Here is a 27,492-nt window from a genome sequence, read left to right on the forward strand (position 1 = left end):
TATTTATAGTTCATTCACATGCTAAAGAGATTTGAACTCGACCGTGAACTACGAAATATAAAATATTCAGACTCCTTGTCAGATATTACAATCAGTCATGTATTTTAAACTGTGATATCACTACATTTGTATCACAGTTGGTATTCTAATTTTTTTTTTCTGTCAACTATTTCTGTTCAAAGCATGTTCTATGTCTTCTAAGTTTTATTTAATATGTTTAGAGGTTTCTGAAGGTACATTCATTTTCAAATATTTCTTTATTTTAGACTAAAACGAGAGGCTTGTGGATAATCCACTACAGGAGCTGCCTTCATAATTGGTGCTGAGTGAAGTAATATACCTATAAAAAGCCAAAGGCCATTGTAAAATACCATATCTGTGTAGTAGTCATATAACAGTATTAAAACAGTTCTCAGGGTTTCTCAGCCTGTTAAATAAATTGTTTACTGCAGACTAGTTTGTCGTGACGAAGGGGTTATGAATGTTACTGTTTGCGGTATCAAAGTGCTGTATTACCAGAGTAAACAACTATAGTACACAGTCATGTGTTACCAGAGTAAAAGACTATGGTACACAAAGTCAAATGGTATGTGAGGGGGAGAAAATGAATAATAATGTCCCTATTACCAGGGCATGTGTTCCTGATAACATTCATGTCTTCAACTGTTTTGCTTGGTGGTTGATATGTCTTGCAAGTTAATTCAGGTATTACATAGTTATCAAAACAGTACACATGACAATGGATTTATTGTATTCATTGTTGGGTGTGAGCGAATACTTTCATGTGTTTTTGGAGTTTAGAAATGTGAAAAAAGTCTATGTGCTGTTATATAGTCCTCTCTCTCTCTCTGTTGATTGGGATGTTCAAATTCTTTGGCATGAGGCACTACACTGATGGGAAAAAATTGTAACACCAAGGAGGAATTGTATGACATAAACAAAAGCTGGTAGGCATGTTTCTACATCTGAAAGATGATGTCTATTCAAATTTCATGCCTCTCACATAAGATTGGCACTAGTAGCACCACTATGAAGATGCAAATCATTTCTGCTTTAAATACACATTGTAACAGTCTTGAGCGTTAGTCACCTCAGAGATTGGACATGGTGAGTTGATGTTAGTCAAGAACACCTTTAAGGTGACAAAAATTCCATCATCAGCACCTTACTGTGTTTGAATGAAATCATGTAATGGGGCTATGAGAACCTGAATGTTCCTTCTGTGATATTGCAGAAAGATGATTGCTGGAAGCAGTGGTCGCAAGAATGTACTGTTGCAAGAAGACTGGGTTTTGTATGGCCATACAGCACTACTGAGAGGGAAGACCATCATATTTGGCATATGGCTCTGGCGCATCACATGGCATCTGCAGCATTAAACTCTACAGCAGAGGCTACTGGCATTTTCTGTGACCTGCCAAAGGCCTTTGATGTGTGAACCACAGCATTCTCTCAAGTAAATTAGAATATTATGGTGTCACCGGCAATGCTGCAAAATGGTTTGAGTCTTATCTATCTAACAGGAAACAAAGGATGTCGTCATGAAATACCTGTGCAGTAAGCAGTCTGTCTTCATCCGACTGGGAATTAATTACATGTGGTGTTCCTCATGGTTCCATCTTGGGTCCATTGCTTTTTCATGTGTACATTAATGACCTCTCATCCGTTACGTTGCCAGATGCTAAGTTTGTTTTGTTTGCAGATGATACAAACATTGCAATAAGTAGCAAGTCAAGTACAGATTTAGAAATAGCTGCTAATCAAATTTTCACTGACATTAATAAGTAGTTTAAAGCTAATTCACTGTTATTAAACTTTGAGAAGACCCAATATATGGAGCTCAGAACCTGTAAGAGATTTCCTGCCAGCATGAGTATAACATATGAAGTCATGCAGATCGATGAGGTTGACAGTGTTAAATTTCTGGAGTTACAACTCGATAATAAATTCAGTTGGGAAGGGCATTCCATAGAATTGCTTAGGTGCCTAAACAAGTCTATTTGCCATGAGAATGATGTAAGATGTAGGAGATATGAATATAAAAAAACTTGCATACTTTGCTTACTTTCATTCTATTATGTCCTATGGGATCATATTCTGGGGCAACTCATCAAACTGAGCAAAAGTTCTAAGGGTGCAAAAGTGTGTGGTAAGAATCATTTGTGGTGTAAATCCAAGAACATCTTGTAGAAACCTGTTCAAGGAACTTTGTATTCTAACCACTGCTTCTCAGTATATTTATTCCTTAATGAAATTTGTTGCAAGTAATACATCTCTATTTCCAACCAATAGCTCAATACATAGTATCAATACTAGGAATAAGAACAATCTACATAAAGACCTAAAATCACTTACCTTGGTCCAAAAAGGGATCCAATATTCAGGAACACACATTTTCAATAAATTGCCAGCAACCATTAAAAATTTGGTTTCAGATAGAGCATGGTTTAAACAGAGTTTGAAAGACTTTTTGATAGGCAACTCCTACTCCATAGATGAATATCTTAACAGAGACTTTTAAGCCAGCTTGAGTAAAAATATCTGTTAGATTTCAATTTTGACAACACTTGATCACAACAGTCAAGATTAGGTATTTTGTGTATGATAAATTTATTAATAGTGCATAGCAGTGTTTCATTCTGACAGTGTGTTAATTCTGTAAATATTAGCTGTTCCAGTTTACTGCATTTTATTAACCTATTTTGACAATCTCCTGACAAATGATCAAGGTAGTAAGTATTATATTTCAATGTTTTATGTTTTTATCTTATACTTTCTGACATGTTCCACACCCATGAGAATCATCTCATTTTTTGGGTCTATGAAACGAAAACTTAATCTAATCTAATCTAATCCAGCACCACAGTGACAGAACATACTGTTACAAATCATCCACATCAAGGATAGCTCTGGACCAGATGCCCTGTAGCATACATTCTCCACCAACATCAAACCACCGCCACTTGCGACTTCAGTGGTGTCAAGTGAGAGCAATTGGAGGGCAGGGTGAGGTCTGTTGTGTTTTCTGATGAAAGCTGGTTCTGCATCAGTGCCAATGATGGCTGTGTGTTGGTTAGGAGGAAGCCAGTAGGAGGCCTGCAACCAACCTGTCTGAGTGCTAGACGCACGGGATCTACACCTGGAGTTATGATCTGAGATATGATTTTGTATGATAAAAGGAGCATTCTCATGGTTATCCCCATGCACTCATACTGCAAATTTGAACGACAGGCTGGTGATTTGACTTGTCATGCTGCCATTTGTGAACAGCATTCCGGTTTTTTTTTTTTTTTTTTTTTTTTTTTTTTTTTTTTTTTTTTTTTTTCCAACAGAATAGTGCTCACTCACATAGCACTGTTGTCACTGAACATGCTCTGCTGTGTGTCAACATGTTGCCTTGGCTTGTTTGATCAGATGTGTCTCCTATCAAGCACATATGTAACACCGTCAGACAACTCCAGAATTACCCACAACCAGCATTAACTTTCCCTGTATTAACCAACCAAGTGCAACAGGCATGGAACCCCATCCCATGAACTAAAACCTGTACAATACAATGCATTCAAGTTTGCATGCTTGCATTCAACATTCTGGTGGTTACACCAATTATTAATGCACCACCATGTCACATTTACAATGGCTCACCTCATGTTTTCTTTAACATGTGATCTTGTAATGTTAATCGCATAAATATGTTACCTAGAAAAACGTATTCATGAAGTTTCATTACTCTATATTAAATATTGTTTGGTGTTGCAGTTTTGTTTCTGTCAGTGTACGTCACAATAGAGGAACAATCTGAGGAATTAATGTGTGAAACATTATATCTAAATGTGAAATACTTGTATTGCTAACCAATGACACATGTTGAGTGAGGTAGGTGTACTGGTAAAGACAATGGACTTGTAACACTCTCACCAAAATGACAATGTCTTCTTTTCTCTTCACAAATTCCTATTGTGTCCTTTTCTTCTGTGAACATCTTGTAACGACATGATGCCCAACCACAGCAGTACTGGAACTAGGAGATTTGTGACTGCGATGGAGTCTCTGACCTGCTGATGCACCAGGAGTGAGGCACTCGCATTATGCAAAGGTACTACGAGTCTGTGGCCTGGGATGTTGACCAACATTCATGGAGCTCCTGCATTCGATCCACTGCAGTATGGCGACAGCTGGGCCTCAATCACTGGCCCTGTTGAAGACATTTCTCCACTAGACAGAAACGCAGCCTCTTTTGCACGGTCAGCACTGGGCAGTGGTATTTAAACCCCCCAGTACCAACCCACCTGTGTTGAACAGCTGGTCAGTATTATGATGTCTTTTCTGTACTGATCACTGCCTTACTGATGATGCTACCATCACCACTGCTGCCTGGCCACCACCGACATACCTGCAACCGTCTCCTAGTCCGAGACATGAATGAACAACCACCTAGCTCCGTGCAGCCAGAGACTGCCCGCTGCTCTTTTTCAGCCATCAGTACAAGATTTGGGACTGGGCAATGCCAGAAGATGCAGCTGACTGACTCATGCCACACCAGAGCCATGTCCAGTGCCTCCAAACACCACTTTTGAGTCAGTGAATGCCAGTTCCTACCATGCTGAGCAGAAATATTACAAAAAGATGACAAGTTGCGCCAGCAACAAGGGGACACCCATATAATTGCTCAAATCATATGGAATAATAAAGAATTGTTTTCTTTGTAGATTGTCTCTCTGTGACCACCCACACTGTCACTCGTGTCTCCCCTCCTGTCTCCCAAGAAATCTTTGAACAGTGGGTGCCTAAAGTAGAAGTTGAGTGCCTCCTTATGAGCACCAGGTGGCTCCTAACCAACCAGTAGTAGTCACTGCATGTCCTGCCTTCTATTTATTGGTGTCAAAAGTAGGATGATTTGGAGACAAAGAAGAAGGTACACTTCATATTGGTGTCATAAGCAGATGGAGACTGTAATGGTGATTTAACAGGAATAGCAACTTATGTAAGTAGCTTCTCAGATTTTGTAGTTTCACTTGTGGGAACCTTGTATCCTAGGGTGCCTGCTGTCTTGTCTTTTTGCTGCGTTGGGATTAGACACAATGGTAATATTTAGTAAATGCTCAAGGGCTGAACCATTAACTCTGGTAACATGCACTCAGTGTAATTTACTAGGGCACACAGCCCCATGCACCTGGTCCCACAGTGTAATTTGTTGCATACACCAATGAAGAGGTCATTATTGCAAGCCAGTGCCAGGAGTGTACCTGGCTTAGAAGTGGGAAACCATGGGTACCAAGAAAGCTTAAGAATAGGCCAAAATAACCATAAGTTTTTTCTTGTAAATAGGAATTGTGCAAAGTAGAGTGAGTACTGCAGATAGTTAATATGTTAAATGAACTGGTAAGTGAAACATGTATTATGTAGAATACAGACTTTAACAGTGTGAATAGGTGAAACTTAGTATTTTTAGTTTAGTAAGAAACACAGATTTTTTTGTAGCAAAATGTTTAATGAAGTATGCACTGGAGATACCATAATTTGGTGGTATGGCAACTACCAGGACAATAGTTGACAAATGTTACTTAGTTTTCAAACATAAGGTAGATTTAAAAAGCGGTACAGCATTGACAAAGTAGAGCATGGACTAAGTGCCACAGCAGTATCAGATGGTTAAGATTTCCTGTCATTGGATCATGTAACACTTCACTCAAAGCAATTATGTGCTGAAGCACCATACAGATGTGAGCCGAGCCACTGGCCATGATATCTGCGGGGAAAGGAAAAGGTGTATGTGTGAAGAAATCGTATACATAATCAGAGAAAATTCCATTAAGAGTCATAAACTATACAGCTGCCAGCATCCTCAACCCTAATTTCATTACCAGCTAGTGAAATGGTTTTCACTACAGAAAAATCAGCACCAAAAGAGCCAGAGAAAGTACAAACAATAGAAGGGACAGAAGAGTGAAAAAACAAGCAAGAAGAACAGGACAAACAGTAGCATCCAGACAACAGGTGAGGGAACTGAATCTACCGTTGCAGAGGGAATGTATATTCATGGGAAAGTAATGAAATACTGTCAGCGGAAGAGGACACGACAATAGATGAACCAGTGGTACTGGAAATACCTGTGGAGAGCCCTACTCCAACTGTGGCAGATGCAGTTACCATCACAGTAGGCTTAAGGAAGGAAATTGCCAGATCAGGAACTACAGAAAATTCAACAGCAGCAGCTGAACAAGTAGCAGGGGAGCCAGATGCACAAGAGACTTCTGCTGCAGATGACAATGGAAGAATAAATGTAGCAGAGAAATGGAAAACAGTGCTTTGTGTACTCCTGAACAAATTGTTATTGACTATAGAAAAGTGGAAATCTACAAGGTAAGTAGTGATGTACTGTTTAGTTATCTAACAATAGTCAATTTCAGTCAGTCGGTGAGTAATAAAATTCAGCTACTTGAAGTAGAAATCTTTTTCTTATATGCCTCAGTAGTATGCGTCACAGAATATTGGTATAAGGAAAAATAAACTGTGAATGTAGCTTTAACCTCTTATGAAGGAGCATGTTTTTATGATTGAATATCCCTGAAAGATGGAGGATCTTAAACGATGTAAAGAAAGGTTTACAGTTTGAAGACAGATCTGATATTTGATTACTCAGTAATTTTGGAATATATGGAACAGAATTAACCATATGATATGTGTACAGATCACCTGACAGCAGTTTGGATATCTTCATCAGTAAATTAAGCGAAGCTATGGATATGGCCTGTAACGTTAAGGATGAGTAGCGATAAAATTTAATTACAAAATTTCATCTACAAATAAAAGGTAATAAAAAGGCTTGTACACACATTGATAGATACAAAAATTATGAAGTGTGTCAGGTTTAAATCTTACACTAAAAATGGAAAAAGCAGTGAAAAGAATTAAAATAGCATTTCAGATAGCTGTGGCTATATGATCACCGGAGCAAAAAGGATGAGCCAGCTTCTTTGCAAGGCACTAAAATATTCAACCAAAAAGTTTGAACTGGAGTCAAGACACTCTTTGTCACAGTCATCTCATCATCAGCTAAAATAGAAGGAGATAACCACCAAATTTTGCTTCTGTCCTCTCATCAAAATAAAAAATGTACTCATTTAAAATGAGGTGAACGGTAATTTGCATACCACAGATATCACACACTGAGGGGGGGGGATCATCTTGTCAGAGTAAAAAACCATGCATTTGGGGACAGTTCCTAATTCAGAGCTGGGTCAGGGGCATCTCATCCTGCTGAAGTGATTGGCACAAGGAATGCCATAACCAAATAGTTTGCCTCACTAAACACAACTTATTTTCCTTCACTGCTAGCCACGTCTCCTACAACAACTGCATGGATCTCAAACTCACTAGCATAATGACAGCCTGTGGGGGAATGCCACATTGTGTAACATAATGTTACCTGCAGGCCTCCTTGGCAACATTGCCTGCTTGTTCTTTTCCCAAATACCTACATACCCTAGGACTCAGCAGCGTAGCATCATCTTCCACCGCCATTGTAGGATGTTCAATTGGTCATGGATTAACTAGATCATTAAGGGAATCAGAGCAGATGAAAAAATGTTTGCCCTGAAGACACCCCATCTGCGCCAGTACCTTCAGGACCGCATGTAGCTCTGTGGAAAATACAGAATAGTCACAGGAAAGGTGAATCATGAAGACAGTTTGGGAATACAACTGAACGGCAAAGAGAGTCCCTTCATTTGGAGCCATCAGTGTAACAACTGTAAAACCATGATGCCCATCTGAAATGTTATAAACAGAGATTGAAACATAAAATCTGGAGAGCAGTTACTTTTAAAATTCCTCAAGTTTAAAATAATTCTGGATCTCTATATGACCCAAAGTGGTGATGTATTCTAACCTTGTTGTATAATGTTAAATCCAGCCACACCCATCTCTAAAAGAATGCATGAATCCCATATGGCCTCATTGCTCAGTGTCGAGTCTGAAAGAGCCTCTCCTTTGGTGGCTGAGCAGTGGTATGGTAAGCATATGTATATGGCATGACCTGTCACACCAGGAGGGGCCAGTGACTGATTTGAAACTCACTAGTTTCAGTGCAATGGCTTGGTATGGCACTGATTTGAAAGGCCCCAGTAGCCAACCAAATTCCTTTACCACATCCAACATTTTTAAATAAGAGGCTCTCCAGACCCATACACAGTGCACCCATAATCAATCCAAGGTCACATGGAGGCCCTGCAAAACTGGAGCAGGCACATTTGGTCTGCTCCCCAAGAATTGCACCTAAGACATTTTAAAATACCGAGAACTTTTGGTGACTATCTTTTCAGGTTTCTAAGCTGTCTTAACCATGTAGGTTTCAAGCCAAATGCGAAGCCCAGAAACTTCACCATTTCTTTAAAATTAAGAACTGTCCCCCTTACCTGGAACTCAGGAAAGTTTAAAACAGAATGAGAATGGTTAAAAAGAACACACACAGACCTCTCAGTTGAGAAATTAAAATCATAATTCTCTGCCCATTAATCCAACTGTTGAAGAGTCAGTTGCAGCTGATAAGTCGTTGCAAGGCTCAAGGAGAGAAGTCGTCGACAAACAAAGAACACTAGACATGACATTTAACTACTGACATGATACTATTAATAGTCATGCCAAAGACAGTCACACTCAAAGAATTACATTGAGGAACACTGTTCTCCTGCTCAAAGTGGTCAGGGAGAAAGTCACCAACTCTATATCTAAAACAGTGTCATGAGAGGAAGGACCATATAAAGATGGGAAGCCATCCTTGAAAATCCCATGCAGGGAGTGGCCCAAGGGTAATATGCCTCCAAATAGTATCATAGGCTTTCTTAGTGTCAAAAAATATACCCAGGAGGTGATGCCAGCACAGGAAAGTCATTTGTATAGCCACTTTTGGGGGGGCCAGGTTATCAAAGGTGAAGAAATGCCCCCCTGAACCCACACTGAAAGCAATTAGGGAGCTTCCTGGATTCTAAGATCCACACAAGGTTGCGGCTGACCATCTGTTCCAAGGTCTTTTACACACAGCTGATGAGGACAACACTATGATAGTTACTCATGTATTGCGTCCCTTGCCAGGTTTTAAAACGAATTAAAATTGCCTCTTGCCATGAGTTGGGAAAGTGATCCGATGCCCAAATGAGGTTAAAAAGGGTGAGGAGGATTTATTTTCTCTGCCCTGTGAGATCCAATAACATACGATAATGGCTACTATCATGACCAGGTGATATGTTACAAGCTTCAGATAATGCAGAATTCAGCTCACATATGGAGAAGGGGCAATGTATTCTTCATCAGTGTTGGAACTGTAGACCCATCTGCTCCTCTCAGCAGCAACTTTTTAGCATCAGAAAGCTGAATCCTAACTGGTGGCAAAATAGGATGCCACAGTCTGGGCAATGTCTCACTGGTTGATGTGGAGACTTCCCTTCTCTGTTATAGCAGCCAATGGGCACCTCCCTCCTCTCCCAGAAATCCTCCTGATGGTTTCCCATAGACTGTACTCTTTGTGGAATGGTTTATGGTGGTCAGGAACTGTCACCATAATCTCTTCTTGGTCTGTCTCTAATAATTCAGCGACATTTCACCCTTGCTATCCGAAAGGCTGTATATTTATCTGCCATTGACTGGCACTTGAACATACACAGAGCCACTTGCCTGAACCTGATTGCATTGTAGCATTTGTCCCTCCACCGAGGGACAGGTTGCCTTTTCAGCTGGGTGGAAGATTGTGGAATGGATGCTTCAGCAGTGTGGTGGATCATTAGGGTAATATGATCCACCCATTCCTGGACACTGTCACGGTCTTCAAACACAGGAAGTTGGCTGTAAAGTGTCCATTCTGTCCTACTAAACACCTATTGTGGTAGCTTTCTTTCGGGCACCACTCTGTCTCACAGGTGAAACCAGATCAGGAAGTGATCACCTGAGTGCAAGTCATCAACCACTTCACATTGAGTGGTGTGTTCAATGGCTGGAGAGCATACTGGTAGATTGAAATTATTGAATGATCGTGTTGCAGTGCTGAACTGCATGCTCCACCAAATGTTCAACAAGCACAGACATGAGGACAAGAGTAGATCTCAGTTGCTCTACTCCTGGGGCTGTTGGTTGCAGAGCACCAAAGTACACAGTGTGCATTAAGACCATGACAGAGGATGGAGCAGTGGGGGAGCTGAATAAGGTGGTCACAGAGAGCCTCTTTACCTAGCACCTCATGCGGAGGGAGGCAGAGTGAACATATTATCAACATATGATGCACATGTATGGACACAGCAACTGCTTGTGGGCTGGTACTGAAGGGAGACCTGAGGAGTGGTAAGAGTTGTTTATGAAAATAGCCACTCCTCCTTTAACCCTCTCTCCACTAAGGTTGTCCTTTTTGTGGAGAATGTAGCCAAGTAGTGCAGGGACACCAGAGAATTTAAAATGTCTCTTTTGAAGGCAGATAAGAATTGCTCTACCCTGAGCCAGTAAACATACTACCTCCAATTGTGTCCTGAACCCACTCAACTGAAGTATGGAAGTCCTCGTAATGATGTGGTTTTCCTCTAACTTTCCCCCCATATTTCCTCTGTGATGATGAGACTGCAGCAAAGGTGGGGGTACTTGATGGACTTGTCATAATATGGTCATCATCTGATCCATCAATCAGGACTGAGATCACGTGGTCTGATGGCTTCAGACCTGATTGTTTAGGTCTATTGGTTTTTGTCTCCAGCTTGGATTTTGGGAACAGTAGCAAGATCATTTTAAGAGAAATATTTTTCTGTATCTGTTCTGCTGTCTGCCATGAGTATCTGCTATCCTTTTTGACATTATTTTTGGCAACCTTCAGTATTTCAATGGTAGGGAAGCTTGTTTGTGTGACAAAGAGTGCAGGCTTGCAGCTGCAGGATGGTGTGCTCTGCTCAGCTGTCAAAGTCTGTGTGCTCGCACTAGTCTTCTGTACAGGCTGCCTCAGTGCTGAGGCAAACAACTTCACAAAAATGGGTGATTGTGTGACATTAAACACCTTGTTTGTGTCAGAATAGAAGATGCATTGGGTAGCTTTAATCTCCTGTATTTTCTTCTCTTGTCTGAGGTCCTTGCTACAAACTGGATAGGCTTGGGAGCAATTGACATACAGGGGAGGGGCAGTACACTGAATTCCTGGTTTGTGGGCAGCAGAGCCGCATCTTTTACGTCTTGCCTGAATTTTACAACCCATGCTGATGTGACCAAAACATTGAAACTTACAGTAGTGCACAGGGTTAGGTACATAGGGCCTAACTTCAAGTTGGAGAAAGCCTGGTGCAATATACTTAAGCAACTTTGTTAAATTGAATGACAGGATAAAAGACACTGACTTCTGATGCTCACCATCAACCCTTTTTGTGAAATTCCTTACTTCAGTGATATGTTTGCTTTATAATTCCTGCTGGAGTTCTTTGCTATCTACATCCATAACGCTCCAACATGTCAAAACTCCTTTACAACAATTTAGCCTAGTGTACAGCTCACAGTCGGTAGTACATTCTGCAAGTAGTTTAGCATTTAACAACTTGTTCACTTGGGTAGCCTTCAGTGCCTCAACCAGGATTGTTCCACTGCACAGCCTCTTGTTAGATTTAAGTCGTCCTGCAAGCCCATCAAGAGCTTTATGGGTGTAGAAAGATGACAATTCTTCTAAGGAACCTTCTACATGCTTAACAATAATAAATACATTATATACTACAGAATGTGGTCTGTTGTTATTACTGCTTTCTCGTATGTTCGCAGATCTCTCAGGTGGGCTAGCCACATAAGGTGTCTTTGGAGTCTGAGTGTTAATACTGTTAATGGATTACCCAAATCACTGGCGGCAGAAGGAAGGGATTTAGGTGAACAAGTTGCCTGCTAACGACTGTTCTGCCTCAACAGCCATCCATGTTTCTCATTAGCATGTACCGTGGATTTTGTCCAGGTAAAAGCTGTACTGGACTATTGCTAAATCTCACACAGTTTATAGAAAATGGCTTTGAAGCTCAGAAGGTGACAAGAGTGGCATTTGTCAGCTTATCGGTGGCATATGATATGGTCAATCACCAGCTACTACTAGTCAGGGTCTACAATGTGACCAAAGATTTAGGTCTAACCAGAGTCATCGCCTCCCTCCTGCAAAATGTCAGGTTCTTCGTCGACTTTGAAGGACAGCATATTCGATGGAGACTACAGAAGAATGGCTTCCTGCAAAGAAGTGTTTTGGCTACAATTATGTTTAATATATACACAAGCAACCAACCTATAGCCACAGACACCAGGAGCTTCTTATATGCTGACAACCTCACTCTAGCCACCCAGAGCACAGATTTTGAATCAGTGGAGAACAACCTCATGAACGCCCTTGAAGATCTATCCAGATACTACAACATAAACCAGTTTAAACCATAGCCTTCAATGACCCAAGTGTGTGCTTTTCATTTGAGAAACAAGGAAGCCACTCACAAGTTGAAAATAGTATGTTCGTGGGTTGAACTGGAACACTATGAGACTGCAAAATACCTAGGAGTGACATTTGATAGATCTCTCACTTTCAAAAAGCACTGCATGAAATGTAAGTCAAAAGTCTCCACCAGGAACAATCTCCTACAGAAACTGGCCGGATCACAGTGGGGTAGTCAACCTGAAACAATCCGAACATCTTTAATGGCACTATGCTATTCTGTGGCAGAGTATGTCTGTCCTGTTTGGTATAATTCAACTCATGCTACATGTGGATGTAGCTCTCAACAAAACCCGCAGAATTATAACAGGTTGCTTGAAGCCCACTCCAGTCAAATGGCTTTACCACGTCGCAGGAATAGCACCACCACCTGTTCGAAGAGAGATAGCTGCGAACAAAGGAAGAAAGGCACTGAAACAGGAAATTACTCATCCTCTGTATGGGCATGAACCACATCCACAATGACTGAAGTCAAAGAATAGTTTCCTTAGGACATCAAAGGAACTTAGAACCACTGCTGAAAAAGCTAGGTTACAACTATGGAGGGCTAGGACCTACCTTTCCCATTGTTGAAAAAATAGTTGTTGAAGCTTTACCACCAGGCCATGTCAGGGAATGGCCAACTTGGAAGTCCCTGAATAGACTGAGATATGGAGTTAGAAGATCAAAAGTTAACCTGTCAAAATGGGGATACACTGATCCAAATGATATTCGGTGTGACTGTGGAGAAGAACAGACAATCCAGCACATGCTTAGGTGCCGATTGTGTCCAGTCTCCTTTACAGAAGATGACCTTCAACAAGCAACAGAAAATGCGCTGGAAGTGGCCAAGTTGTGTATGTACATGTACCTGTAAGTTTCTGACACAAGGATAATATAATTAGCATGTAATATACCTTGAGACTGAGGGCTTTTTCCCTCCTCAACAGCCATATGTCTCATTAGCATGCAGCACATCTTGAAACTGAGGGTTTAAAAAAAATAAAACAAAAAAGAGGTTCCTGTCATCCTTGCTACCCAAGTGGTCAAGCCAAGATCCCCATTCCCTGTGACACACAGCATTCCATTGCGCTCCCCAGTTCCCAGCTCAGGATGTGCAGGTTTAGTAAGCCTATACCCAGAAAATTAAAAATGAACCCTGGTGTGCTTGCCTGGAAGCATGTGGTGAGCCCCCCCACCCTCCACCACCACCACCACCACCACACCAAATTCAATAGTGTTTTTTCCCACTACAGAGCAGAAAGCCAGAAATGTAGTGTACAGGTTAAAAAATTAAAAAAAAGATCCTTGGAGGTAGATGAAGTTCAATGTGTGTGCTCAAAGAATTCGCTGGTAGCATAAAGGGGTCCCTAACACATGTTATAAATGAGTCATTCAGTTCAGGTACCTTTCCCAAGTACTTAAAGCGAGCCAAAGTTTTGCCAAAACACAAAAGGTGACCCTGAAAACGGAACACAATAGAATGGTATCACTGTTATTTTCACTTTCATAGCTAACAGAAACAGTCATGAAAGCTAGACTTATGGCCTAGCTTAATAAACATAATCTACTAACAAAATTGCAATTTGAGTTCAGACAGGACAGTAGTACAGAAGTAGCAATAGCTGAATTTACTAAACTCGTAATGTAGCCCTGTAACACAAATTGTTTTCAATTTGTCCAAGGTGTTCGACACAATAGATCACTTCACAAACCAGAGGTGCTGAGAATAAGAGGAGTAGTAAACAGGTGGGTTCAGTCATATCCCACAAAAAGAGTACATAAAGTAGAAATTTTGCAGACCATTAGAAATTTCAGTTGCTCAGAGAAAAACCTATCATATGCCAAATATATCAACATATGTCTCGCACAGGAGTATATATTGTGCCCAATTTTGTTTCCGATGCAGGAAGACAAAATTCTGTTTGCTGGTGACAGCAACAGAATAATCATAGATAAGACATCAGAGCATTTGTTGTGCCGTGCTGATGACATACTAAAAGATGTACACAAACTGTCAAAGGAGGTGAATGGCTGTGCTTAAAAAGAAAACACAAGGTGAGAACACACAACAATACTGAATACCAGAGGTTAAAATTATAATACATTATGTACCTTCAAAACTCAGGCAGTACTGGTTGGTCATTCTAGAGTCATGAGACTGAATTACTGTGACTCGCTACCATCTTTAACCCTAAATGAGACAAATATCAACTTCTTTCCATTGGCAAAAATGAAAATTTAAGTTGGACTGAACATGTAATTACAGTGTATCAGTATCTCTCCATGTCCTATAAAAATATAAAATGCCCTTCCTTCTTGAGCCGACAAAGAAACTTGTGTAACACTTGTGGCATCTCTGGTGCAGAGTGCCCTATCTTTGGCACTTTCATTCTTTGGACTAGTTGTTCTTGTGTGAACTTCCGGTGCGTAACATGGTCAACTGCCATATTTGTTATGTGTACAAGCGACTAATAAATGTGTATTCAATATTAAGTGTGTTATCTCTCAACTAACCTAGCATGACAGCACAACAACAGCCACAATGTGGACAGTGCCCACCACCTAACCGTAACATGGAGGACCTTCCAGTTAAAGATATTGTGGTTTATCCTTCATATTCGTTGTTACCTTCGGGATGGCTTGACATGCCAGCAATTTTCCAGAACCGTGAATCAAACATTTCTATGCATGATGTAGTACATTCTCATTTACATAGTGTCACTGCACCCCCCCTCCCCCCCAGCCACACCCCTACGCACGCCATTTTGACGAAGACAGTCGCCTCGACTGCGACGGTTTCTGCGACTGTCGGACCGTGGTTGCACCATGACTGCCATCTGCTCACTTTTGTAATTGAGCTGCTCGGGGGAACACAATGGTAAGCGCCATTGCCGTGTATTTTGCGGTAGATGGCTAATGACACCCCCTGTGGGATGCACAATGTAGTAAACTTACTAGTAGTTCCAAATTCGCTCAACAGATGTCAGGGTGGAGCTTAATGGTAAGCGCCACTGTCTGTCTGTTGCGGAAACATAATGGTAAGTGACAGAGAGAATGGTGGCAAGTAAAAACATCTCTGAGATTATGGCAACAGTGAACATGGCAGAAGACGAGTAATATACTTCCAATGATACTAATATCTTCTAGAGGTATCCAGAATACATTCCTAACGATTCAGATGACTCAGAGGCATGTTATTTTGTAAATATTCTGTCTTTAGAACGTTTCACGAACATAATGGTAAGTGCATGTACATACCATTATGTTCCTGAAGTACGTTAATTTTGAGGTTATTTTAGAATGGCTACATTTTTTTGGCTAAGTGGTGTGTGAATGCGCATTTCTCATTTATATTGTTACATGTAATAATGATAATGGTAACGATAATAGTAATTATTGTTGTTGTACAGGTTAATAGCGAATCAGATCATGTTGCCGAAAACAACGAACAGTGTATCGCTCCTGCAGAAACCATTCAGGAAGGGGCCCTCGAACAGACAAAGAGGTCATCTCAGAAAAGGCTGAGAGTCGATTCTCAACGCAAAATTAAACAGAAGAGGCATAATTTGGGCGAAGAGTATGTTTCTCGACAGGAGCAACTGTAAGTAAAACAACTGTGGGACCTAATTGCCAGTGCCCTCGTAAATGTTTCGAAAAAGTAGGAGATTTGAATGTGATGAAACTATTCAAAACATTTTGGGAAGTAGGTGATTTTAACATTCAAAATGCATACTTATTTGGTGCAGAGTATTTCTATCAAATACGACACTCTAAAGAAGCGTTTGTTTTCAGAAAGAAGACAGTTGATGGTCGAGACGTCAACCTAAGGAAAGTATGTAGGTGGAAGGCGACCTCCGAATATCCATCATCTTTATTCATCAGCGAGACATTTTGTCATGACATTAGGCATGAAATAAGCTTCCGGAAATGTGGAAGGTAAGGACCACTTCCTATGCTTCGACAAATATAATGGGCCAAGGCTTATTGAAAAGAAGAAAGTTGCTGACGTCCTGTCGCTCCTAAATTACATACCTCCTGTCCACCATGGATTTTTCCTATCACTAAAGCCAACAGTTTTGGATGAAAAAGATTATTAGCAATGAGAGTGATGAATGATTTTGCAGTTTCAGTAAAGTGTTGAAGACTTACTGTAAAATTTAATATGTAATGTTCTATCATTATGTGTTGTTAATGGTGTATGGTAATGTAATAATTTTTGTATATTTCATTTGTTTTAGTCAGTTCTGAGTTTCATTTATGTCTGTATAGTAGAAGATAGATGTTAGAATCACTACAGAATAAAAGGACTGTTTAAAAAAAATTATTCAGATTTGCAGATCAATTGAAACTTTAGATGCGCTGTATCTCGAAACTGTGATTGTGGCGCTTACCATTTTGTTCCCCCGAGCAGCTCAATTGCGCTGGCCATTCCACCCACACCAGTTACTAGGTCTGCAGCCCCATGGCTCCACCACAACTGCCCCCCGCCTGCTGTAGCTATGGCACCGGCCATTACACCCACTTCGGGCTCCTCGTCAGGCTTGCCAATTTGACACACCTCACCAGCTTACACACATGCCACCTCCTTTGCCTACTCCATATAATGTGCTGCTTCTGGCCATTGCCCCACCCAAGCCTCGGGTGATGCACCGCTCACTGCTACAGCACTTTCGGCGTTGGAGGCATCCTGCTCTGCCCACACCGATCTCCATCTGCCAGTGCTGCCTCAACATGTGATACCAGGCACATTCCCTAAGCTACCTGCATTGCAAAATGACAATCCAAAAACTTGGTTAGCCTTAGTGGACCACCTCCTGGACATCCACGGCATTTCCGACAACAGCGCCCGTTTTGTCTGCCTGGTGAGTCATCTCCATGCACATACGGACCTCATCAGTGACTTTCTCCTCACACTGCCAATCTTGCACAAATATTCAACACCCAAATCACTACTTATTGAGTGCCTTTCCCACTCTCTGGTGGAGGCAATCCATCACATTATTCATGAGGAGCATCTTGATGACTGCACCCCTTTGCAACTTTGGCGGTGTCTATGTGCTTTAATCGTTTAATTGACGACCAAGCATTGCCTGATGCCACCCTTTGGACGTTGTGGATGGTCAAAATGCCTTTGGACCTGCAGCTACACCAAATGTCTCATGTTGCTGATCCACTCGAGGTTCAGTTATGCATGGAGGATCAGGCTTACACCATTATTCGTCACCTACACTGCCTGTCACGACCAGCATCTCCACCATGCTCAGCTGCCTCACCTGCGCCCCTTGTTCTATGCCCTGTTGGCAGAGATTGGCGCGCTTGCCTTGGCGCCTCAGCTGCCTATCAGGAGCTGTCACCTAGCGGCCAACAGGATGAACAGCCAGCGGACTCCTGACAGCCGCCGACCTCACCCGAGCAGAGGCCCGATCAGCTACCGGCCTCGCCGCAGTCATAACCCCAGCCCATACCACGCCATGCTGCCAACCTGCCTACACGCAGTGATGGTTCCATGCTACTTACAGGGACACCGCCCGCAACTGCTGTATGCCCTGCACCTACCCAAAGGAGACTGGCAGGCACGTATAGGCTCACAACGTTCCTTCATGGCGCCTATCTTCTGATGCTACTCCACTCGCTTCAGTGACACAACGCCTCTATGCCACAGATATCTTGACCAGCATCCCCTTTCTTGTCGACACTGGCGCCAATGTTAGCGTCATACTGGCCAAGTACACTGTCGACGCGCTATCCCCCTCTACCCTCACCTGTATCGCCACTAACCGTTCTCCCATTTTGTTCTGTGGCTCCATCAAGATGTCGCTTCACCTCTCACTGTTTCACACCTTCCCTTGGACTTTACATGCTGCTGATGTGGATGAACCTTTGATTCGGTTGGATTTTCTACACCATTACGAACTTTCACCAGATCTGCAGGCCGCCGCACTCTGCCAGGTCTCTGGCTCTACAGTTCTGTGCACACCCAAGTTCAGCACCACTTCACTCTCCACCTCCTTAGCTACACTCTTCTCATGACTCTCTGATCTGCTGTACTTGTGCTCCCAGATGGACAAACTTTGCACCCAGAATGATGACTTACGCACCCGCATCGCCTCTGCCTCTCCTGAATTGTCACATGCATCGTGTACCATACATCACCTATCTGCAGCCCTGCAGCGATGCAGCCCAGCACACACCACTACAGAGTCTTCTCGCCACCCTACTCCAGCACTGAGCACTCCACCGCCTGCTGTTTTCTTTGAATCGCTGTGGACGAATTTCCAAGATGCACCTGCATGTGCTTCTTCTGATACTTTGCGCCACTTCACTCCTGCATCACGCTTTCCGTCACCGACTGCAGCCAATGCCCCACCTACATTGTTCAGGTTCATTGAGGTCAGTGAACTGACGTTGCCTCTGGATACCTTCTTGACTCCTCATGCTGACTTCCCTACGTGATTGTCAGCCATCATTAATGGCACTTGCCATAAGATTCACACCACCAATGGCCCACCTGTTTGTTATAAGGCCAGGCACCTTAACGCTTCCTAACTTCTGCACACCAAGGAGATCGTTCAGTATCTGTTGGCTTTGGGCATCCTCCACCCCTCTGGTAGGAACTGGTCATCCCCTATTCACCTTGTTCCCAAAAAGGATGGCCCCTTACCCATGTGCGGGGACTACAGGTCCCTTAATGCACACACCATTATTGATAACTACCCCATTCCACATATCCAAGATGTCACGCAGTTGCTTCTTATTAGAGTGTTCCAAAGCACATCACCAGATTTCTATGCATCCACCGGATATTCCAAAGACAGCCATCATCACACCCTTCAGCCTATTTGAATACTGTTACATGCCTTATGGATTGAAAAATGCTGTGCAGACATGGCAGCAGTTCATTGATTCCATTTTGTTCCCCCTGCCTTTTGCTTACACTTACTTAGACGATATTGTTATCTTTTCTCCCTCCGCTGAGGAGCATCAAGTCCACCTCACTTTAGTCCATTCAGCCCTCGAGGACAACAGCGTGGTGATCAACCATGATAAATCTCAACTGTGTTCCACATCCGTTACCTTCCTGGGCTGTTCCATCTCTGCCAATGGCCTCCGACCGACGAGTTCTCGGGTCAAAATCATACTCAAACTTCCTCTCCCCAAGGATTATGCTCAGCTCTGTCATTTTCTGGTTATGACAAACTTTTACCACCGCCATAACTGTCAAGCTGCCTCCATCCGAATGGCCCTCACCAACATTCTCTCCGGCAAGAACACCACTGGAAAACAGAAGTTGGAGTGGACCCAACTGATGCTCGACACTTTTGGTAACCTTAAAACTGCCCTCACCAAAGCCATCACACTCACCCACCCTGACCCTGAGGCCCGTGTCTCGATCATGACTGATGTCAGTGACTCAGGTGTGGGCGCCGTTTTACAACAGCACACCACCAACTCCACCCAACCCCTCTGCTTCTTTTCCAAGAAACTGAATAAGAGCCAGTGCAAGTGGTCGGCATTTGACTGTGAACTACTCGCTGTGTTTGAGGTTATTAAATATTTTCTTAGTGACCTCGAGGGGTGTCCTTTCATGATCTATACTGATCACAAGCCACTCGTGGACGCTATTTGTAATCCGGCTAAGGACCTTCTGTCCAGGCATTTCTGCCATATGGACATCTGTCAGCACTCTTCCAATGCATTCTATATACACAGTGTGGAGAACATTCTGGCAGACTACCTTTCCCACATTTGTGTGCCAACCCCACTGCTGAATCTGGAGGAACCTGCCTGACTACAAGCCAATGACAATGATATACAGTGAATAAAATCAGACGGCTCATCGATCTCTGTCCAGCCCCATATACTACCTGGTTTGGCAATCCCTGTCCTTTGTGAGACCTCTATAGGCACACTTCACCCCTTGGTCCCTGCTGCCCTTCGCCATAGGGTCTTTACCACCTTACATGGCTTAGCTCACCCTGAGACATGGGCCATGGTACGGCTGGTTATGGAGCACTTTGTCTGGCCTGGTGTGAAGCATGACTGTTGCAATTGGTGCCATGCAGGCATTCTGAGCCAGTGCAGCAAGGTCAACAGGCATTCCCAACCTCCTCTGGGCAAGTTTGACATCCCGAAAGGGTGTTTCCAGCATGTCCGTATCAACATCGTTGCTCCCCTTCCTTCATCCCAGGGATAAAGATATATCTTATCTGTCATCAACCATGTGACCCCCTGGGTTGAGGCGGTCCACCTTACTGACATCAAGGCTGAGACCATTGCCCATTCCTTCATCTCAGTGTGAGTTGCTCACTTCAGCTGTCCCTTGTCTCTCACCACCAACCAGGGATGCCAATTTGAGTCCGTCCTCTTCACGTGACTCTGCGGTGTCACCAAGTTTCACACCACAGCTTACCACCCGCAGGTGAATGGCCTTGTTGACCAGTGGCACTGCACATTCAAGGCTGCCCTAATGTGCCATGGAGGACTATGGTCAGAGGCCCTCCCATGGGTCCTACTGGATATTCGCTTGGCTCATAAAGAAGATCTTAATACCTTGCTTGCCGAGGTTCTGTATGGTGAGCCTCTCCTTCTCCCCACTGAGGTTATCAAGGATTCACCTTCCACTGCATCCGAGGATATCCTCGTCTTGGTTAAGCACTTTTGTACACATGTTGGGCACCTCTGCACAACCCTGCCGGCCCCCTCCTCCCCCTCCCCACCTCCCACCCCCCTGTTCCACCACAAGGACTTAGCTACATGCAACTTTGTTATGCAGCGGTACGACACTGTAAGGGCAGCCCTTCAGCTGCCCTATTTGGGCCCTCACTGTGTGCTAAGTTGCGGTACCAACACCTTCATCATCCAGCTCCACGGACGGTCCCAGACAGTCTCAGTTAATAGACTCAAACCGGCGTTGCCCTCAACGATGACCTTCCTCCTGATACAGCCATCCGGCCTTTGGCCGATTCATCTCTGCTCAATGTCACCTCTCACATGCAGACATTGGAACCACTGGGCTGCAGCACCACCAACACTGCCACCCCGACTTCCTGTGCCAGCTGACGCCTACATCCACGTTGGCACCAAGATTATGACTTCATCTCAAGAGCCTTCTCTCTGCCATGCTCCACAGTACCGAGGGCGGAGTGGGGGTGGGGGTGGGGGGGGGGGGGGGGGCTCTGTGGCATCTCTGGTGCAGAGTGCCATACCTTTGGCACCTTCCTTCTTTGGTCTAGTTGTTCTTATGTGAACATTATGATCTATCATGAAAATGATCCACAGAACATGTAACTAACTAACTAACTATCTAATTTTTTGCTTCTTAAAACAAGTGATAGTTTTTCTTAATTTATCTACTATTAGTTGTTGTATGAGGGTGGTTTGAAAAGTTCTCAGAACAGAATAGAAAAAAAGTACTTACATCACTGAAGCTTTTTTTTATTTTTCAATGTAGTCTCCTTGTAGATTAATGCACTTGGTCCAACAATGTTCCAATGCCTTGATCCCATCTCGAAAATGAGTTTCATCCAGGTCTGCAAAATAGTTGTCATCTCTGGCTATCAATTTTTCGTTTGAAGTGAATCTTTGTCCACCAAGAAAAATTTTCAGTTTTGGGAAGAGATGAAAGTCTGATGGAGCCATATCAGGTGAATAAGGTGGATGTGGCAACAACTCATACCTTAGTTTGTGTAATTTTGCCATGGCAATGGCGCATGTGTGTGGGCGTGCATTGTCTTAATGGAAGATGACTTTCTTTCTTGCTAAACCAGGCCTTTTTTTCGCATATCTTTTTTTGCAATTTGTCCAGGACGTTAACATAGTATTCTCCAGTAATTGTTTGCCCAGTGGGTAGATAATCTGCAAACATAATACCCTTTGCAGCCCAGAACACTGATGCCATGACCTTTCCCACTGAAGGAATTGTCTTTGCTTTCTTCGGTGGAGAGGAATCAGCATGTTTCCACTGCTTTGACTGTTGTTTTATCTCTGGGGTATATTAGTGCACCCAAGTTTCATCTCTGCTCACAAACTGGTGCAAAAGATCTTGTTAGTTTCTCCTAAAATGGGCCAAACATTGGCCCGCTATGTACATTATCATGTGTTTTTGATCCAACATCAAGAGTCATGGCACTGATCTTGCAGATAACTTTTTCATTTCTAATTGTTCAGTTAAAATGTGATATAGCCTTTCAGATGACATCTGGCAAGCATGAGCAATTTCATGCACTTTCAATCAGCAATCCTCCATTACCATTTTGTGCCCTTTTACAATGATTTCTGGAGTAGTTACACATCTTGGCCGACCACTCTGCAGATCATCATCCAAGCTCTCCTGACCAAATTTAAATTCATTTGTCCACTTGACAACATGACAACAGTTGAATATGAAGGAGCAGAGTCCCCCAGTGTATTCTGTAAATCATTGTGAAAGTCCTTTGCTTTCATACCTTTCTTTACAAAGAACTTAATCACTGCTTGAATCTGATTTCTTCCATCTTTGAAATCACTATGCCAGAACAAAAACAGAGCCATATCACCGCCACAGCTCTCTTCCAAGAGTACTGATATACCACATGTTTACAGGCAGCAGCCCAATGGATGTCACGTGAACGACTCGTTGCGTTAGTGCTGACCTCTTGTGTTGATTCTGAGAACTTTCCAAACCACTCTTTTTAATTGTTCAAGAAAACGTTATTTCAATAATTCAGTGGTCTTTTCTAAAGAACCATTGCTCTCTATTTTCTCAGCAACACTTGAAGAATGCCCATTAAATATTTCTGATCCTATCCTTTTATTACTTGCATTGTTATTTTCAATGTTTATAAAGAAATCTGCTATGTGAATGTGTGGCATGAGTCTCATTCCATGTTACCTGCCAGAGAGTTTTGATTTTATTGCTACAGCTGTTTATCTTAAGCTTAACGACTTTAATTAATATTCATTATTTTTATGTAATGATTTAACTCCACTGGGTTGTATGAAATTTTTAATTTGATGTACGACTCTCACTTTCTTTTGTATGACATCTTTACACCAGAAGTGATCCATACTTTATTGGTGGATTCTTTGGTTTGAATCCCATACATTCTTTTTGAAAATGTATTTTCAAATACCAGTATTAATTCCACTTCCTCACTGTGCAAATTCTACTTGGAATTGGCTTCAGATTCATCATGTTGTTGTTGTTGTGGTCTTCAGTCCTGAGACTGGTTTGATGCAGCTCTCCATGCTACTCTATCCTGTGCAAGCTTTTTCATCTCCCAGTACCTACTGCAACCTACATCCTTCTGAATCTGCTTAGTGTATTCATCTCTTGGTCTCCCTCTACGATTTTTACCCACCACGCTACCCTCCAATACTAAATTGGTGATCCCTTGATGCCTCAGAACATGTCCTACCAACCGATCCCTTCTTCTGGTCAAGTTGTGCCACAAACTTCTCTTCTCCCCAATCCTATTCAATACTTCCTCATTAGTTATGTGATCTACCCATCTAATCTTCAGCATTCTTCTGTAGCACCACATTTCGAAAGCTTCTATTCTCTTCTTGTCCAAACTATTTATCGTCCATGTTTCACTTCCATACATGGCTACACTCCATATGAATACTTTCAGAAATGACTTCCTGACACTTAAATCAATACTGGATGTTAACAAATTTCTCTTCTTCAGAAACGCTTTCCTTGCCATTGCCAGTCTACATTTTATATTCTATCTACTTCGACCATCATCAGTTATTTTGCTCCCCAAATAGCAAAACTCCTTTACTACTTTAAGTGCCTCATTTTCTAATCTAATTCCCTCAACATCACCCGACTTAATTAGACTACATTCCATTATCCTTGTTTTGCTTTTGTTGATGTTCATCTTATATCTTCCTTTCAAGACACTGTCCATTCCATTCAACTGCTCTTCCAAGTCCTTTGCTGTCTCTGACAGAATTACAATGTCATCGGCGAACCTCAAAGTTTTTATTTCTTCTCCATGAATTTTAATACCTACTCTGAATTTTTCTTTTGTTTCCTTTACTGCTTGCTCAATATACAGATTGAACAACATCGGGGAGAGGCTACAACCCTGTCTTACTCCCTTCCCAACCACTGCTTCCCTTTCATGTCCCTCGACACTTATAACTGCCATCTGGTTTCTGTACAAATTGTAAATAGCCTTTCGCTCCCTGTATTTTACCCCTGCCACCTTTAGAATTTGAAAGAGAGTATTCCAGTCAACATTGTCAAAAGCTTTCTCTAAGTCTACAAATGCTAGAAACGTAGGTTTGCCTTTCCTTAATCTTTCTTCTAAGATAAGTCGTAAGGTCAGTATTGCCTCACGTGTTCCAGTGTTTCTACGGAATCCAAACTGATCTTCCCCGAGGTCGGCTTCTACTAGTTTTTCCATTCGTCTGTAAAGAATTCGTGTTAGTATTTTGCAGCTGTGACTTATTAAGCTGATAGTTCGGTAATTTTCACATCTGTCAACACCTGCTTTCTTTGGGATTGGAATTATTATATTCTTCTTGAAGTCTGAGGGTATTTCGCCTGTCTCATACATCTTCCTCACCAGATGGTAGAGTTTTGTCAGGACTGGCTCTCCCAAGGCCGTCAGTAGTTTCAATGGAATATTGTCTACTCCGGGGGCTTTGTTTCGACTCAGGTCTTTCAGTGTTCTGTCAAACTCTTCACGCAGTATCATATCTCCCATTTCATCTTCATCTACATCCTCTTCCATTTCCATAATATTGTCCTCAAGTACATCGCCCTTGTATAGACCCTCTATATACTCCTTCCACCTTTCTGCTTTCCCTTCTTTGCTTAGAACTGGGTTTCCATCTGAGCTCTTGATATTCATACAAGTCGTTCTCTTATCTCCAAAGGTCTCTTTAATTTTCCTGTAGGCGGTATCTATCTTACCCCTAGTGAGATAGGCCTCTACATCCTTACATTTGTCCTCTAGCCATCCCTGCTTAGCCATTTTGCACTTCCTGTCGATCTCATTTTTGAGACGTTTGTATTCCTTTTTGCCTGTTTCACTTACTGCATTTTTATATTTTCTCCTTTCATCAATTAAATTCAATATTTCTTCTGTTACCCAAGGATTTCTACTAGCCCTCGTCTTTTTACCTACTTGATCCTCTGCTGCCTTCACAACTTCATCCCTCAAAGCTACCCATTCTTCTTCTACTGTATTTATTTCCCCCATTCCTGTCAATTGCTCCCTTATGCTCTCCCTGAATCTCTGTACAACCTCTGGTTCTTTTAGTTTATCCAGGTCCCATCTCCTTAAATTCCCACCTTTTTGCAGTTTCTTCAGTTTTAATCTACAGGTCATAACCAACAGATTGTGGTCAGAGTCCACATCTGCCCCTGGAAACGTCTTACAATTTAAAACCTGGTTCCTAAATCTCTGTCTTACCATTATATAATCTATCTGATACCTTTTAGTATCGCCAGGGTTCTTCCATGTATACAACCTTCTTTCATGATTCTTAAACTAAGTGTTAGTTATGATTATGTTGTGCTCTGTGCAAAATTCTACCAGGCGGCTTCCTCTTTCATTTCTGTCCCCCAATCCATATTCACCTACTATGTTTCCTTCTCTCCCTTTTCCTACACTCGAATTCCAGTCACCCATGACTATTAAATTTTCGTCTCCCTTCACAATCTGAATAATTTCTTTTATTTCATCATACATTTCTTCAATTTCTTCGTCATCTGCAGAGCTAGTTGGCATATAAACTTGTACTACTGTAGTAGGTGTGGGCTTCGTATCTATCTTGGCCACAATAATGCGTTCACTATGCTGTTTGTAGTAGCTTACCCGCATTCCTATTTTCCTATTCATTATTAAACCTACTCCTGCATTACCCCTATTTGATTTTGTGTTTATAACCCTGTAGTCACCTGACCAGAAGTCTTGTCCCTCCTGCCACCGAACTTCACTAATTCCCACTATATCTAACTTCAACCTATCCATTTCCCTTTTTAAATTTTCTAACCTACCTGCCCGATTAAGGGATCTGACATTCCACGCTCCGATCCGTAGAACGCCAGTTTTCTTTCTCCTGATAACGACATCCTCTTGAGTAGTCCCCGCCCGGAGATCCGAATGGGGGGCTATTTTACCTCCGGAATATTTTACCCAAGAGGACGCCATCAACATGTAATCATACAGTAAAGCTGCATGCCCTCGGGAAAAATTATGGCTGTAGTTTCCCCTTGCTTTCAGCCGTTCGCAGTACCGGCACTGCAAGGCCGTTTTGGTTATTGTTACAAGGCCAGATCAGTCAATCATCCAGACTGTTGCCCTTGCAACTACTGAAAAGGCTGCTGCCCCTCTTCAGGAACCACACGTTTGTCTGGCCTCTCAACAGATACCCCTCCGTTGTGGTTGCACCTACGGTACGGCTATCTGTATCACTGAGGCACGCAAGCCTCCCCACCAACGACAAGGTCCATGGTTAATCCACATCTTTGGAACATGATTTAAACACCTCAGTAATTTCCTCATTTATTGTCCTAACTGTTTCCTAATAGAGCTGTCACATTCTCACCAATACTTATGGCATGTATTGTGAGGTTTTATTCATCATGATCAGAGAGACCAATCAGAACTTGGTTGACAGTCACAGTTTCATATAACCTTCTAATTTCTTGAGCTATGCTTCGAAGGTGACCCAGCAAAATTACTTTGTTTTCCTGCCATTATTTTGATGTGTTTATTACTGTCTCTGTCACCTTCAGTGAAACTATTGTTCCTCTGCATGAAAGTCAATATTTCCACCAAAGTTGCCATGTTCCTTATTCATTATTGTGAAAATAAAAAGAAAATAATTGCAGCTTTGGTGGAATTATTGTTTTCCTGCAGTTTATAAAAGTTGTGCATAAGCTCAGTATACAAGCAATGTTATTCTTTATTCAGTTATCACATGGATGTAAACACAGAAAATGTTGTAGTACCCTTACGCTTAACCATATTTGTAATGCATATAATAGTGACTATAGTTCATCACCTTTCACAGTAGTAGTAGTATCAGCT

This window comes from Schistocerca piceifrons, chromosome X (assembly GCF_021461385.2).
Source record: "Schistocerca piceifrons isolate TAMUIC-IGC-003096 chromosome X, iqSchPice1.1, whole genome shotgun sequence".
In the NCBI taxonomy this organism is placed as follows: domain Eukaryota; kingdom Metazoa; phylum Arthropoda; class Insecta; order Orthoptera; family Acrididae; genus Schistocerca; species Schistocerca piceifrons.